Source organism: Ursus arctos, unplaced genomic scaffold (assembly GCF_023065955.2).
Source record: "Ursus arctos isolate Adak ecotype North America unplaced genomic scaffold, UrsArc2.0 scaffold_37, whole genome shotgun sequence".
NCBI lineage: Eukaryota > Metazoa > Chordata > Mammalia > Carnivora > Ursidae > Ursus > Ursus arctos.
Genome location: NW_026623053.1, coordinates 8,427,323 through 8,442,826, shown reverse-complemented (window position 1 = coordinate 8,442,826; position 15,504 = coordinate 8,427,323). Strand labels below are relative to the sequence as shown.

General features: G+C 32.8%; 1 protein-coding gene across 9 annotated transcripts in view; it reads left to right on the top strand.

Annotated features, from left to right (window-relative positions):
- NOVA1 (NOVA alternative splicing regulator 1) overlaps positions 1–15,504 on the top strand; it is a 151,871-nt gene that overhangs the window by 77,916 nt on the left and 58,451 nt on the right. Inside the window, exon 1 of one of the 9 annotated variants that reach the window (XM_057306363.1) lies at positions 10,049–10,422. The exons of the other annotated variants lie outside the window; for them this stretch is intronic. The gene's annotated coding sequence lies outside the window, so the exon portion shown is untranslated. Of the gene's footprint in view, positions 1–10,048; positions 10,423–15,504 lie in introns of those variants that run through there. 9 annotated transcript variants of the gene reach the window in all.

The window sequence follows — 15,504 nt, the reverse complement described above, 5'->3', positions numbered from 1 at the left end:
TTTGAGAAGTTCTTTGTAGATCTTGGATACCAGTCTTTTATCTGTAGTATCATTTGCAAATATATTCTCCCATTCCGTGGGCTGCCTCTTAGTTTTTCTGACTGTTTCCTTGACTGTGCAGAAGCTTTTTGTCTTGATGAAGTCCCACAAGTTCATTTTATCTTTTGTTTCTCTTGCCTTTGGAGATGTGTCATGAAAAAGGTTGCTTTGGCCAATGTCGTAGAGGTTGCTGCCTATGTTCTCCTCTAGAATTTTGATGGATTCCTGTCTCACATCGAGGTCTTTCATCCATTTGGAGTTTATTTTTGTGTATGGTGTAAGAGATTGGTCAAGTTTCATTCTTTTGCATGTAGCTGTCCAATTTTCCCAGCACCATTTATTGAAGAGACTGTCTTTTTTCCACTGGATGTTTTTTCCTGCTTTATCAAAGATTAGTTGCCCAAAGAGCCGAGGATCCATTTCTGGGTTCTCTATTCTGTTCCATTGGTCTATGTGTCTGTTTTTGTGCCAGTACCATGCTGTCTTTGTGATCACAGCTTTGTAGTACAGCTCGAAATCCAGCATTGTGATGCCCCCAGCTTTGTTTTTCCTTTTCAACAGTTCCTTGGAGATTTGGGGTCTTTTCTGTTTCCATACAAATTTAAGGACTATTTGCTCCAGTTCTTTGAAAAATGTCCTCGGTATTTTGATTGGGATAGCATTGAAAGTGTAGATTGCTCTAGGTAGCGTGGACATTTTAACTATGTTAATTCTTCCGATCCATGAGCATGGAATATTTTTCCATCTTTTTATGTCTTCCTCAATGTCTTTCAAGAGTGATTTATAATTTCTAGAATATAGGTCCTTTACGTCTCTGGTTAAGTTAATTCCAAGGTAACGCATGGTTTTTGATGCTATTGTAAATGGGATGGATTCCCTAATTTCTCTTTCTTCAGTCTCATTGTTCGTGTATAGAAATGCAACTGATTTCTGAGCATTGATTTTGTATCCTGCCACATTACTGAATTGCTCTATAACTTCTAATAGTTTGTGAGTGGATTCTTTTGGGTTTTCCATATAGAGTATCATGTCATCTGCGAAGAGAGACATTGTGACTTCTTTGCCGATTTGGATACCTTTTATCCCTTTTTGTTGTCTGATTGCTGTTGCAAGGACTTCTAGTACTATGTTGAATAATAGTGGCGAGAGTGGGCATCCTTGTCGTGTTCCTGATCTTAAGGGAAAGGCTTCCAGCTTTTCCCCATTAATTATTTTTAATGTTTGTTATTTATGATATTTGTTATTTGGGAAAATTAAAATTTTATTTATGGTAATACTATTAAGATTTTGTAAGTGTCCACATTTAGTTAAATAAGTAGTATAGAGTTTTTTTAAATTCTTACTCTGTTCACTACAACTGAGGTGACCCACTAATGAAAATTTTTATTAGAAGTAAAATATCTTTATGTAAAATATTACTTCACTTGGAGTAAGCATGCTTAAGAATATTTCATTACATTTAGGGGCGCCTGGGTAGCGCAGTCGTTAAGTGTCTGCCTTCGGCTCAGGGCGTGATCCCGGCGTTCCGGGATCGAGTCCCACATCGGGCTCCTCGGCTAGGAGCCTGCTTCTTCCTCTCCCACTCCCCCTGCTTGTGTTCCCTCTCTCGCTGGCTGTCTCTCTGTCACATAAATAAATAAAAATCTTAAAAAAAAAGAATATTTCATTACAAAATAATATGCTTTATTACTTTGAAATAAGTTATTTAACATAAATACAGTATTGGATTTATGCCATGTTTATGATAGCGATTAAAACTTGGGAGTGCATTTAACTGTATAGTCTCAGTTATAATCGCATTTCATCAGAATAGTTGATGTTTTTCCAATCCTGTTTCCAGCCCAGATTTTGCATATTTGTTTCAACAGATATTTTCTGAGAATTAAAAAAAAAATGCATAGTATCTTTATTCTGAAATTGAAGAAGAAGAAACTGATAATAGTTTGTAAACTTATTTGAGTTCAAAGGATATACCTGTTGAAATGGAATAGTGATTTACATACAACTATACAACATGGTATATATAACCTATTTATGAGTACATTTTTTCAGACATATATTATTAATGGTAAAAGTAACCTTTCAATTTTAGCTGGAAAAGGACAAACACTAAATTTGGTATTTATAAGAAAATTAATTACAATTGTTAAATTATCTTAATCAGCATTCTGAGGTACATATTCCATTTAGTTTTTTCAGCTTATAATTTTGTTTTCTTTCAACCATAGTATACAACCTGTATTAATTAATACTTACATTAAAGAAATATTTAATGAGCGCTTACTTACCGAGGTGCTTGAAATGAAGGAATAAAACAGGACCTGTAGGGCACCTGGGTGGGTGGCTCAGTCTTTTAAGCATCTGCCTTCGGCTCAGGTCATGATCCCAGGGTCCTAGGATTGAGTCCCGCATCGGGCTCCCTGCTCAGTGGGGGAGTCTGCTTCTCCCTCTGCCTCCTCCTCATGCTTGTTCACTCTCTCTCTCTCTCAAAAATAAGTAAATAAAATCTTAAAAAAAAAAAAACAGGACCTGTGAAAATCCCTGCTTCTATGAAACTTAGATTCTAGTGGCCAAGAATACCAATAAATAACTAAATTACTAACATTATTTGAGTAAGAGAAGGAAGCTCTGTAGGTAAACTGGATAGCAAATTTCTGTTTTGGGACTGGTATTTGTGAAGAAATAAGCCATACAAAGATGATGGTGTTTGGGGAAAGAGCATTCTAGCAAAAACAGCTAGGGTTTGCAAGATGGCCAGTGAAGCTGCAGCATACAGAGCAAATGGTGGAGGAGAGGTGGAAGGGAGGTTAAGATATACACAAGATATAAAATCAGAGAAGTAGGCAGTGGTCAGAACATGAATGGCGTTCTAAGCCCTAGTAAAGAGTTTGGGTTTTATTCTATATAGGCAAGGAATCTGACCAGGAAAATGATGTGGGCTTCATTTTTTCAGAACATAATAAAGACAGACACAGTTAAATGACTTACATTGCCAGATACCCAGATCCATTGAGATGGTGTGGTATTGCTGCAGGGGATAGATGTAGCCCAATAGAATAGAAAAATCTGTTCAATAAAGAGACCAAGTACAAACTCCAACTATACAGTTAGTTCATTTGTGACTAAGGTGACCCTGTAGTATAGTTGTGAAAATACAGTCTAGGTTAATTGAGTAACCAAATGGGAAAAATATATATGTTGGCTCCCACCTCACACTATTGTCAAAAATCAATTACAAATAGATTGCTAATATAAATGTCAATGATAAGAAAATAAGGGTGTTGGGAAAAAACAAAGAACATCTTTATGACCTTAAAGTAGGTAAATGTTTCTAAAGTAGTACATAAGCTCTAACCATGAAGGAGAAAATGATTTTTTGGACCATTACCAAAATTAAGAATTTCTGTTCATTAATAGATATAATAAACAGACAAGCCAAAAAAGTAGGACATATATTTACAATACATATATCTGATCTGATGAGGACTTATATTTAGAGTATGCATAAAATGCTTTCAAATCACAAAGAAAAAGCTATAACATAAGTAAAAAATGGGACAAACAATTGAATAGGAATTTCACAAAAGAGAATATCCTAATGGTCAATAAACTCCTTAAAAGAGGACAAATCCATTAGTTATGATACCACTGTACATCCACCAGAATGACTAAAGTGCAAAAGATTGACAATACTATGTGTAAGCAAGCATAGTGATTAACTATAAGTGTCATAAACTGATAAGAGATCATTTGAGAGTATCTCATAAAGCTGAACATACACTTATCATATGACCTAGCAATTCCATTCCTACAACATACCAACAGAAATGTGTACCTATATTCACCAAAAAATATACAAAAATATTCACAATAACACTATTAACAATAGCCCTGAACTAGAAACTAAATACTTAAATGCTCATCAACATGTGTAAAAATATATTCTGTTAAACTCACACAGTGGGATACATAACAGCAATAAGAATGAGTTAACTACAAATGTAATGTGACAATCTTACAAATGCAATATTGAAACAAACTAACCAGGCATTAAAGAGTTAATGCTATATAATTCCATTTATATGTAGCTCAAAATCAAACAGAACTACTCTCTGACAATGGCAGTCAGACATAGTCAGTTGTTAGTTTTGGAGAGAGCAGATAGTGCTGGAACAGGGTGCAGTGGGACAACTTTTAATGTCTATTTCCTGATCCGGATGCTGGTTATGTGGATACGTTTTTGAAAATCTAAGATGTACACTGATGGCTTTTCACTTTATGTACACATATATACATATCTCACTAAGTGTTAAAATAGCAAGTAATATAATTTGTAGACATTTATAAATGTGAGAAGAGAAATGTACAGACTTTGTAAAGTGTTCCAAGAAACAGCCATGATCCGTTTTTCTTTACAGATAAAGCATTGCAATAATTGTTATGGGAAAGTAAATCATTTAACCAACACTTGTTTTTCTTTTGTCATTCAGTCTTTATCATGTTTTTAATAGAAAGAGGATGCATGTTCATGATCTCATACTATTATAAAAATGTAAAATAACTATGATCGAAGTATAAATACATACTGACAACTATATAGATTAGTAACATAAAAGTTTTCATGCCTAATCTTTGAGCCCAATCATTTGTTAGATAACAACTTAGAATTTCTGTTTACAGATTTGATGAGTAAATTATAGATAATTGAATTTGCTTAGCAACTGACTTCATCTAACAAATATAGGAGAGAAAGTAGATAAAGTGCAATTATTATCAACTTTGAGGAATGCACATATAATAAGGAAATTCTATAGTCAGTGTTTCAGGAAATCTCTTGAGTACCACTTGATTTTAGCAACTTTTAGACTTGGACAATTTTTCCTTTAAATAAATACAAGCTCAGACCTTACAATACACAGTTCCAGTAACACATCATACATAGTCTGTGAACCGGAACCCTAACAAGAGGCCCTGTGAACCAGCCAGTTTTCAAAATACCTAACACCGACATGAGGAATAAAATGAGAATTTCTCTTGAGATTGTTTTTGTAGCTTGAAGGTAACAAATATTGTCCATTTTTACTCTTCATGGCTATATGAGGAGTGCTATTTAGAAGTTTGTAAATGAATCTTTAAGAGGTGGGGGGCACCTGAGTGGCCCAGTCCATAAAACACCTGTCTCGTTTTTGGCTCAGGTCCTGATACCTGGTTGGTGAGATCAGGCAGACATCTGGCTCTGTGCTCAGCGCAGTGTTTGCTTGAGTTTTTCTCTCCCTCTACCTCTGCCCCTCCCCACTGCGTGTTGGCATGTGCGCACACTCTCTCTCTCTAGAATAAATAAATCTTTTAAATAAATAAATGAGTAAATCTTTTAAATAAATAAAAGTTTGTAGAGACATTGGAAAGAAGAGTTAAGTAGATGGTAAAGATAAAGGGGGAAGTTATTAGATATAAGTAGAAGGAGTAGTAACATGGAAACTTTGATTTTGATTTGATACTTTTTTTTAAGTTTTAATTTAAATTCCTGTTAGTTAACATACAGGGTTATATTAGTTTCACGTGTATGATACCATGATTCAGCGATCCAGTCCGTCACCCAGTGCTCATGATTTGATCTCTTTTGAGAGAAAAAGGCAAGGTACTACTTATGTCAGCTGTCACGAGAACACACATATTTCTTTATTCAGATTGAAAGAATGAATCTTAAATATTATCTATTTATAAATATATAATGTCATAATTTTAAGCATTTTAACTCTTTAGTATTATATTAATAAGTCATTGCTTGTCTGTTAGAAATTATATTCTTTTATTTAACCTAAATATTTTGTTGTAATTATAGAAAATATTAATTTGTGAGAGTACATGTACATCATAACTGTGAACATGTATGCCGCTTTTCCCTCATGGATATCATGCATGAAAAACTGTTTAATAGAGTTGATATATAAAACTTGTATTTATTTAATATTGACAGAATTCAGATAATGTGAGTCATATCTATATGTTGTTGCCTATGTATAAATTGATGACATAAACTTTTAGCTGTATGATATAATATAATTCGTTTAGGTGTTTAATGTTTAACTGATTCTGATTCCATGAATTTTTCAGCTTAAAGCCATTTTGCTTAGAATTTTAAAAATAAATGATTGACATTAATTTAGAGCTATCTTTTAAATATTTTAATTCTGTATTGAATATTACATTAATAAAAATTAAAATATTTTGGCTTAAAGCAACGCAATAATATTATATTATCCTATTTTAATAATGGCATTAGCTTTTCCAAAAGATTCACTAGTGGCAAATGTTATCTGTTGTGTCTATATCAAGTATAACTTAAGTGTAATTTATATATTGACATATTATGAATGGTCTAATTGTTTCAGATTTGAACTTATCAAGCACGAGAACTGATGAATTTGTAGTTTCTTGTAATAATAGTGTCATTTCCAGTTCCCCAATTAATGTTTGAGAATACTTTTCATTTGTTTCAGTACGAGTATCAGTATTTTTACCTGACTTCTTATTAACAAGTAACATAGAAGGGACATGAAAATTTTAAAATATTTTAATTAACAGTGTACTTTTCTTCCATTGTTGGTGTTTTATTTCACAAGCCACGTTTTGTGTTCATTCATTGTTCAGAAGCACTGACATTTTCTTCTGGATTTATTGCCATTTACACTGGCTGTTTCCATGACAACAGGTTTTCTCATGCGTGCTTCCAGATGATTTTTAAAAATCAGATTCCTTATTTTAATATGTTAATAATTTTTTAAACTTTTGCCAAGTGGTTAATCAAGTGTGTTCCTGCTTTGTTTCAAAAAATTAAATTTAATGCCAATGGTAGCATTTGAGACCTTCTATCTTATTTTTAGAAAATTACTTGTTTTGTGTTAGTTTTCTAACAAATTCCTTAAGTAAAATTTTTAAATTGAACATCTTTCATTAGACTTCACCAGAAGTAATTTGAATCTATTATGTTTTAAAATGTAAAAATAAAATGTCCTTCTTACTAAATGCTAAATCACTGTTGTAAGGGCATATAGAATCAGTTTCTGTTAATTGTTAAAATACAGAAGGCAAAGTGCAACAGAACATTATATAAAGTTCCCAGTGTCCTTTTTTGGTTTTACAGATGGAAAGTTTAGAACAATCTGTAATGTTTAGACTTTGTATATACTTTTCTGGATGTTGAAAGCAATAGACCTTATTGACTGGTGGACATTACATTAAATATTAGACATTTGAAAAGTTTTTTTATGCACTTGAAAATTAGTTGTAGGTAAAATCATCCTGGAAGGAGAAAGTATAAACTATTTTGTGTTTAAAATTTCAATTATCATCGTATAGTTTGTAAATTGGAAGTAAATAGTGTGTTTGATGCCTCTTCAAATAAAATCTGCTGATGAGAACTACACACACATTTTATTCTGCTTCGTAAATCATGACATATCTAGAGAAAGTAAAACCACAATTTTAAGAACTTTGCTATTGGATAAATATATTTATTATTATGTCATATTGTGTGCATACTATAGCTCTTTGTAATCTTTAAAGCTTCTAATACATTTAGTTTAGCAGTATGATGAAGTTTGACTGTAGTATCATTTTATGTAATTAATATTGCATAATTTAAAACAGTGGGAATTTAATAATTTAATTTCTTAATATATGCTGTTTATTTTCACTTTCAAAAATGTCATTATCTGTGTAGTTTTTCCTGTGCATAAACATTGATAATGCTTATATGCCAAGGTATACTAATTGCCTATATTTATTTTGCTCATCTGATAGCAGTTATGGTGAATGAGATATGGTGGCAAGCAAAATTTGCATTGCCTCATGAAAATTTTCTATGATTTCTGAACACAAATTAGTCATTTACAATCGGAATAATCAGTTAATTCTTGCACACAAAATGTTAGCTTTATTTAAATTTAAGGAATATGGCAGAGTGAGAAATCTTAGAGCTTGAACTAATGGCTATGCATCATCTCATAAATTTTGTGCAAAATATCATTCAGTTTTAAATCTCAGTTTTCATTTTTTTCATTTTAGTTTTTAGTTTATTTTTAAAAGTTGGGCATGTTTTTTTGTAGCTTTACATTTTTCTTACTGTTTTGATATCCTAGTTAAAGTGTCATTTACCTTTCCACAACCTTCTAAAACAAAGGTTTTTAACCTAGTCTGTAAAAAAATGCATCTTTATTTTCATTGACCTCTATCTGAAATTTAGGATTTCTGTCAATTACAAATTTAGGCCACAAGCCACAGTATTATTAGTGGTATCTCCAATACCAGAACCAATAGAAAATCAGTTATTTTAATATCACATTACAACTGTTAAAGGTAACTAGAAATGAATGTTATTCTGTCTCAGCTAATTTTTATTCAAAAAAACAGGCAGCGAGCTGAATTTGGCCTGCAGGCTACAGTCTCCTGACCTCTGCTTTAGACTGTTTTTCCTCAAAATCACTTTCTCCCCCAGTATCCCAATTTTTGCTTTTTGCTCCTTTATAGTTAGAAGTACTTCTATGAAAAAGTAGGAAAAGCATTCCTAAATAATCCAAATAATAGAACCAACTTTTCTTATTAGCTCATAAACTTGACCTTAAGTCTTAACAAATATTTTGTGGAATTTTGGAATAAGTAGTTTCCCAATGATATGAAGTAAAGTATATATTCAGATTTAAAGTTCAGTGTATTTTTTTTTTTTTTGAAAGAGAGAGAGACATTGAATCTTAAGCAGGCTCCCTGACATGGGGCTTGATCTCACGACCCTGAGATCATGACCTGAGCTGAAATCAAGTGTTGGATGCTTACCCCAGTGAACCACCCAGGCGCCCCTAGTGTATTCTTTTTTAAATGACTTTCGTTATATAGCCAAGAATATAGTCTGTGGAATAGCAGTTGGAACAGAATGAAATCCTCCATGAAAAGGTGTTCTTTGGTCAAGTAAGTTTGAGAAATGCTAGCACTATATTTCCCCCCAAGAATTCATGATGTGCATTATTGAGTTAAATGTACAGAAAGGCAATAAACAATTCTGTTTAGTGATATTTACTACACTGCTAAACTATGAAAGCTTCTGTTAGTCAAAATCTTAATCTTTCTCTTCTTCCTTTCCTCCTTTCCCTCTCCCACACACACTTAAAAAAACCTATTGGTATAATTTGGGACACTCTTCTTGAAATACATTAATACCCTATCTATAAACTCAGTATGAATGAATTAAAATATAAGATGTACTTGAAGATATAGTCAGAATAGATGTATTATGTTTTATTGATTGATTTTTATGTGGCTAAGAAAGTATACAAATAGATGTGTATCTTTTTCCTGTTTATTTTCTACGACTTCATTAAATAATGTAAAATACTTTTTTTTTTAGTATAAAGGATATGAGTTTGGCATACTTTCTGTACATCTGGGCAACTTAGCTATGCACGTTGCTCAGAATTTTTGGTATTAGAAAACATTCTGTTGGGGACGCCTAGGTGGCTCAGTTGGTTAAGCGTCTGCCTTCGGCTCAGGTCATGATCCTGGGGTCCTGCTCCTTGAGGAGCCTGCTTCTCCCTCTCCCTCTGCCTGCCGGTCTCCCTGCTTATGCTCTCTCTCTCTCTCTGTCAAATAAATAAATAGAATCTTAAAAAAAAAAAGAAAAAAAGAAAAGATTCTGTTAGATAAAAATAAATCCTAGTGAGAAATTTTCTTTACTCCTTGATTTATTTAACAGTACTAGTTGAACATTTTAAATGTGCCATATATCATGCAGGATGCTAGTTTCTTGAGACTTTTTTCTTAAAGAGGACATTAGCAAGTTAATTTAAAGTACCTGTACAACATAGTATGATGTTTTCTTATAGACTTTCTATTCTGAAAATATTTCCTTATGTAATCTGTTTATTGAATCACTGAACCAGTGATAATCAGTGTGGTTTGTCCTATTTATAATTATACATCAATGTGAAATGCTGTTTGAAAATTACATTTATTTAAAAAATACACTTATCATGGTGAACAATGAGTAATGTATGGATTGTTGAATCATTACGTTGTGTGCCTGAAACTAATATAACATTGTATGTCAACTATACATCAATAATAAGGAGTAAAAAAAAAAAATTAAACTGTAATTTTGTCGAAATGATTTACAATCTTATTAATGAAAATGTCATATATTTTTTTAAAGATTTCTCTTCTTTTAAGATTTTATTTATTTATTTGACAGAGAAAGAGAGAGTGAGCACAAGCAGAGGGAGCTAGAGGGAGAAGCAAGGCTCCCCAGTGAGCAGGGCCCCGATTCAGGGCTCCATCTCAGGACCCTGGGATCATGACCTGAGCAGAAGGCACTTAACCAACTGAGCCACCCAGGTGCCCCTGTAGTCTTATAATTTATGTTTAATTGAGTAGCAAGAAATTAGACTTTTAGTCAAATGTATTTGAAAACTTTTTGTCCACAAATTCATTTTGCCATTAGTTTGTTCATGTTCAGATAAAGCAGTGGAAGACTTTTCTTCATGCTGACTCTTGACTTAAATGTTTTCACTTTATCCTTAATTCATTTTTCTCTTAAATACTACTCACCCTCTCCTCCAATATTTTCTGTTTTCTTTCTGCCACGTATGTGGGAGCTTTTTAAAAGAAAATATGTGTCTTTGGCTTCTGTAATTTTTAACTTTCCTTTTATTATTACTCTTTACTTTTCATTTTTTATTTGCATACATAGATAATTTTATATTATTAACTGGGATCTTTCAGAAGTTTCCTTGTATCCAGGAAATAAATATTCACAATGATGTGAAAAGATTTGTGGTTAGAAAGGCTCTAATTGCTGGTTTGATCTAAGAATATAGCAATCCTGTATCCTACTTGTGTTCGATGAGCACCAAGGTTCAACAACAGAAATTTTTGTAACATACACACAATTTGTAAATACTTAGGAAAATATATACTAAGTCCTTAAGAATATTTCACTTTATGTTCAATAAAAAAAGCAAAATATTATTTTTAGAAAGAAGGAAAGAATGCTATATTCATCTATGTAAGAGAAACCAAACAATAACCTTGTTTCTTGCCAGTCAGTACCCTATTAGTTATTAATTAACTTATTACTAAATTAATATGAACACCCAGCTATTTGGTCTTGTTTTGCATAGAATTTTATTCCTTTCACTAGCTTCATTTCTTCATCAAAGGAATGGATTTTCATCACATATTTTGTGTGGTATTGTTAAGGTTGTGCATTTATGGTAATACACATTTATGTGTTGGTTTTGTTTCTGGGTCTTCTGGTGTAGAGGTTAGCATGATGCCTATGTGGCTGTAGTATAATGGAAAAACAGAAGTAAACATATACTTGTTAAATATGTTGCATGATTATTTAGAATATTAGTTTGACCTGACAAAGCAAAGAACATAGTGTGATTTTAATATGAGGTGAACCAAAGCTGTTTAAAAATGTATGTTTCCAAGGGATAGAATTCATGAAATTCAATAAAAATAATGAAATATGGTGGTTAATCAAAGATTTTGTAGCATCTGTTATTTTACTATTACTTTCAAAATTTATTTTGGATGGCTTCATAAAAAATGCTCTTTAAAAATTTGAATCAAGCCAGGATGGCTGTCTTTACCCACAATACTATAAAAAGTAGCAGCCTAACATGAACAAGAGGCCGCATAGCAGGAAACGCTTCAGTTAGCAATTCAGATCTGTTAACCACTCTGACAAGATTTACAGAAATCATCAGACATGCCTTTTAGAGCCTAGTTTTGCCATTAATCTATTTCAAGTTGATAAAATATATATATATTCCTTTGAGTTATTCTTTTGCAGTCATCCCAGTTAAGTAGGCATGCCCCTTATTTGAGCGTAAAATAGCTTTCTTAAAGTTTGGAAATTGTGCTAAGCTTTTGTTTATTATAACATTAAAACAGATGTAACTAATGATAAATCAATATTTAAGGGATTTCACATCTCTAATGGTATTTACTTCAGCACATAATAACCAGGATGCCCTTCAGTTAAGATATCGGGAGCTGCTAGTTTGGACATTCATCACAACACTAACTTGGAACTCTAAGGCATCTCAAATCACTGATATATACAGATAATCTCTTGCAACATATCAAGTAATCTTTTTTTTTTTTTTTTGCATATAGAATTTTGTTTTTTGGGGTTTTTTATTTAAATTTTGTTAACATACAGTGCAATATTGGTTTCTGGAGTAGGATTCAGTGATTCATCACTTACAACACCCAGTGCTCATCACAACAAGTGCCCTCCTTAATACCCATAACCCATCTAGCCCATCCCCCACCCACCTTCCTCCATCTACCCTCAGTTTTTTCTCTCTCATTAAGAGCTCTTATGGTTTGTTTCCCTTTCTCCTTTTTTTCTTTTCCCTCTTCCCATATGTTCATCTGTTTTCTTTCTTAAATGCCACATATGAGGGACATCATATGGTATTTGACTTTCTCTGACTGACTTATTTCACTCAGCATAATACACTCTAGCTCTGTCACGCCCTTGCAAATGGCAAGATTTCATCCTTTTTGATGGCTGAATAATATTCCATTGTGTCTATATACACATCTTTATTCATTGATCAGTTTGTGGACATTTGCTGTCTCTGTTGTTGTCTCTCCATAGTTTGGCTATCGTTGATAATGCTGCTATAAATATTGGGGTGCATGTACCCCTTCTGTATTTTTATATCCTTGGGGCAGATACCTAGTAGTGCAATTGCTGGACTGTAGGGTAGTTCTACCTTTAACTTTTTGAGGAACCTCCAGACTGTTTTCCAGAGTGGCTGCACTAGTTTGTATTCCCACCAACAGTGCAAGAGGGTTCCCCTTTCTCCACATCCTTGCCAAGACCTGTTGTTTCTTGTGTTTTTAATTTTTTTTTTTTCTAAAGAGGGAGAGGGGTGATGTAGGGCAGAGGGAGAAGGAGTGAGAATCCCACGCCCAGTGCTCAGTCCAATGTGGGGCTCCATCTCACAACCCTGAGATCATGACCTGAGTGGAAATCAAGAGTTGGACACTTAACCGACTGAGTCACCCAGTTGCCTGTCTTGTGTTGTTATTTTAGCCATTCTGACAGGTGTGAGGTGGTATCTCATTATGGTTTTGATTTGTATTTCCCTGATGATGAGTGATATTCAAGTAATCCTTTATATGAACAATCTTTGGATTAGTATAAAAATGAAATTCAGGACATTTCAGGTGACTATTGACTGATTAACATATTCCAGATTTTTATTTTATTTGGTATCTAATATCTATCTAATACCAAATATGATATGTTGACAGTCCGTAAAGGACAGTTATCTTTCTATCTGCAGAGACCATTCAGGTTCAAGGTCAGCAATGGGTCAAGATTTTTTTTATCAGTGGGGACTAAAGGACTCATGAGAGATGAAGGGGACTATGATTTAAATCCAGCAATGTAGTGAGCCTTACTTAGGTTAAGCGTGAAAAGTTCTTGGATTTCTTAAAGGAAATTTCTTCCCCAAGTCTATCTTACTGATGTTGAATTTACTTCACTTTATGAACTCCAGATCCAGATTATACTTCCAAGGCCTATTGAATTCATTTTAAGCCCTCAAAGATTACCTAGACTTATTCAAAAATACCATAAATTCCTAAACTGGAAAAATGTTTAACAAAAGAGTAGAGTTTATTCAGGTATTGGTAATTCATTTCTAAGAATGAGATTTGTGTTCTGAGAAATGATAAATAACTTGGCATTTTTTAGAAGGCTGTAGTTACTGTAATGTAAACATTATTTTCTGTCTACTTCAACGTATTTTAATCTGATAATGTTATTTATTGATTTTTATTACTATTTATTAATATTATTTGATTACTCAGGCTAGTATGTTTTAGATGGGCATCTACTTTTATGTACAAATAATTTAAAAATTTTTTTAATTTCTCCAGATATTTAATTTTTTAGATATTAAAATATTTTAATACAAATGAAACATGGAAAAAGATTTTTTGAAAGATTGTCTAAACTTGAATCCTATTTTTCTAAATGAATTACAAACTATAAAATTGAATAAAATATTTCTAACAGTATGTTTTAATTATTTACAATAGTGTCGTTTTATTGATATGTATTATGAATCTCAAAAACACATGAATATTATAGGAAAATTTTAAAATGTGGTTGGGTAAAATAAGAAAAAATTAAACCAAATCATACTGTTCAGAGATAGTTACTTTTAAAGTTTGGTATCCAGTATATTATTTCATACTTTTCCTCATACATATATGTGTGTATTTTATATATTTTTTAATAAAATGAGATCGTACGTGGTAGAAGTGAATTAAAGCTGTGTTCAGTTTACTGTTCAGCTCATTCATAAATTTTGTAGTAACACTGTTCAGCTGTTATTTTTCTCAAATATGTAGTGATGCCTAGGTTCTATACTTACATATGAGCTTGCCTGTTCCCCTCTCTGAACAGGATTTACTACAGACCTTCCTTCAGTATTTGTGTAGTCATCTGTTTTGCTTGAATGTGTCTAGTTAGGCACTCCCTGCTTCTGCAGCCAAAGTTTCTATACTCACTGCTACCACCTAGGATCAGAAAGCCCAATTTTCTACTACTTGGGACAAAGAGAGGAAGAATGCAAGGGATTAATTCCCTCTTACATATATTTCAAAGAACTATGCTATCTCTTGCTCTACTAACCCTCCCTTTCTTCTATTTGCTGCCTAAGAGTTTGAATAGCTTCCGTTTTCTGTGAGTTTGGGGCTGTATTTTACTTTTTGTACGGCATTCATTATCATTTGCTCATTTGGCAGTTATTTGTTGGATATTGACTGTGTGTATAAGGCACACTTCAAAGCACTGGAGATACAGCAGTAAAGAGTCATACAAGACCATTGTCCTTAAGGGAGAAGAAAAAATTGAACAAATAATGAATAACCTAAGTAATGTTTTAGAAAAACATAATGTACTAGAGTGAAAAGGGGTATGTACATATGATGAAGAGGACCTGCCTTAGTAAGAATGGCCATCTACCTTACTCAGGAATTTTTCATAAACTCTGGTCCAATAAGATAACTTTCAATGATTTTGACACTAGGAAGAACGGGACGCTGAAGTATCTCTGCTTAAGCTACATCTACCTTTGTTTAATACACAAAACATCACTGAAAAATTCGGAAATAAGTTTTTGGTTAACTTCGGTTTCCATATGTGTATATAAATAATGTGTATAAAAACTGTAAGCAGTACCACTACCACGAAAATAGATACCTATTTAAAGGAAATAAAATCTTTTCAATATTTTTGTAGTGTCCACGTGTAAGCTGCATGGTACAGTTATAGGCTGTTATGGACCATGAGGTAGTTAGTTGACATTGACCTGACATTAGAAAAGCCCACTGACATTCTACAAGTGAGTTATGCATAATATGTAAGTAATGAGTTGCCTA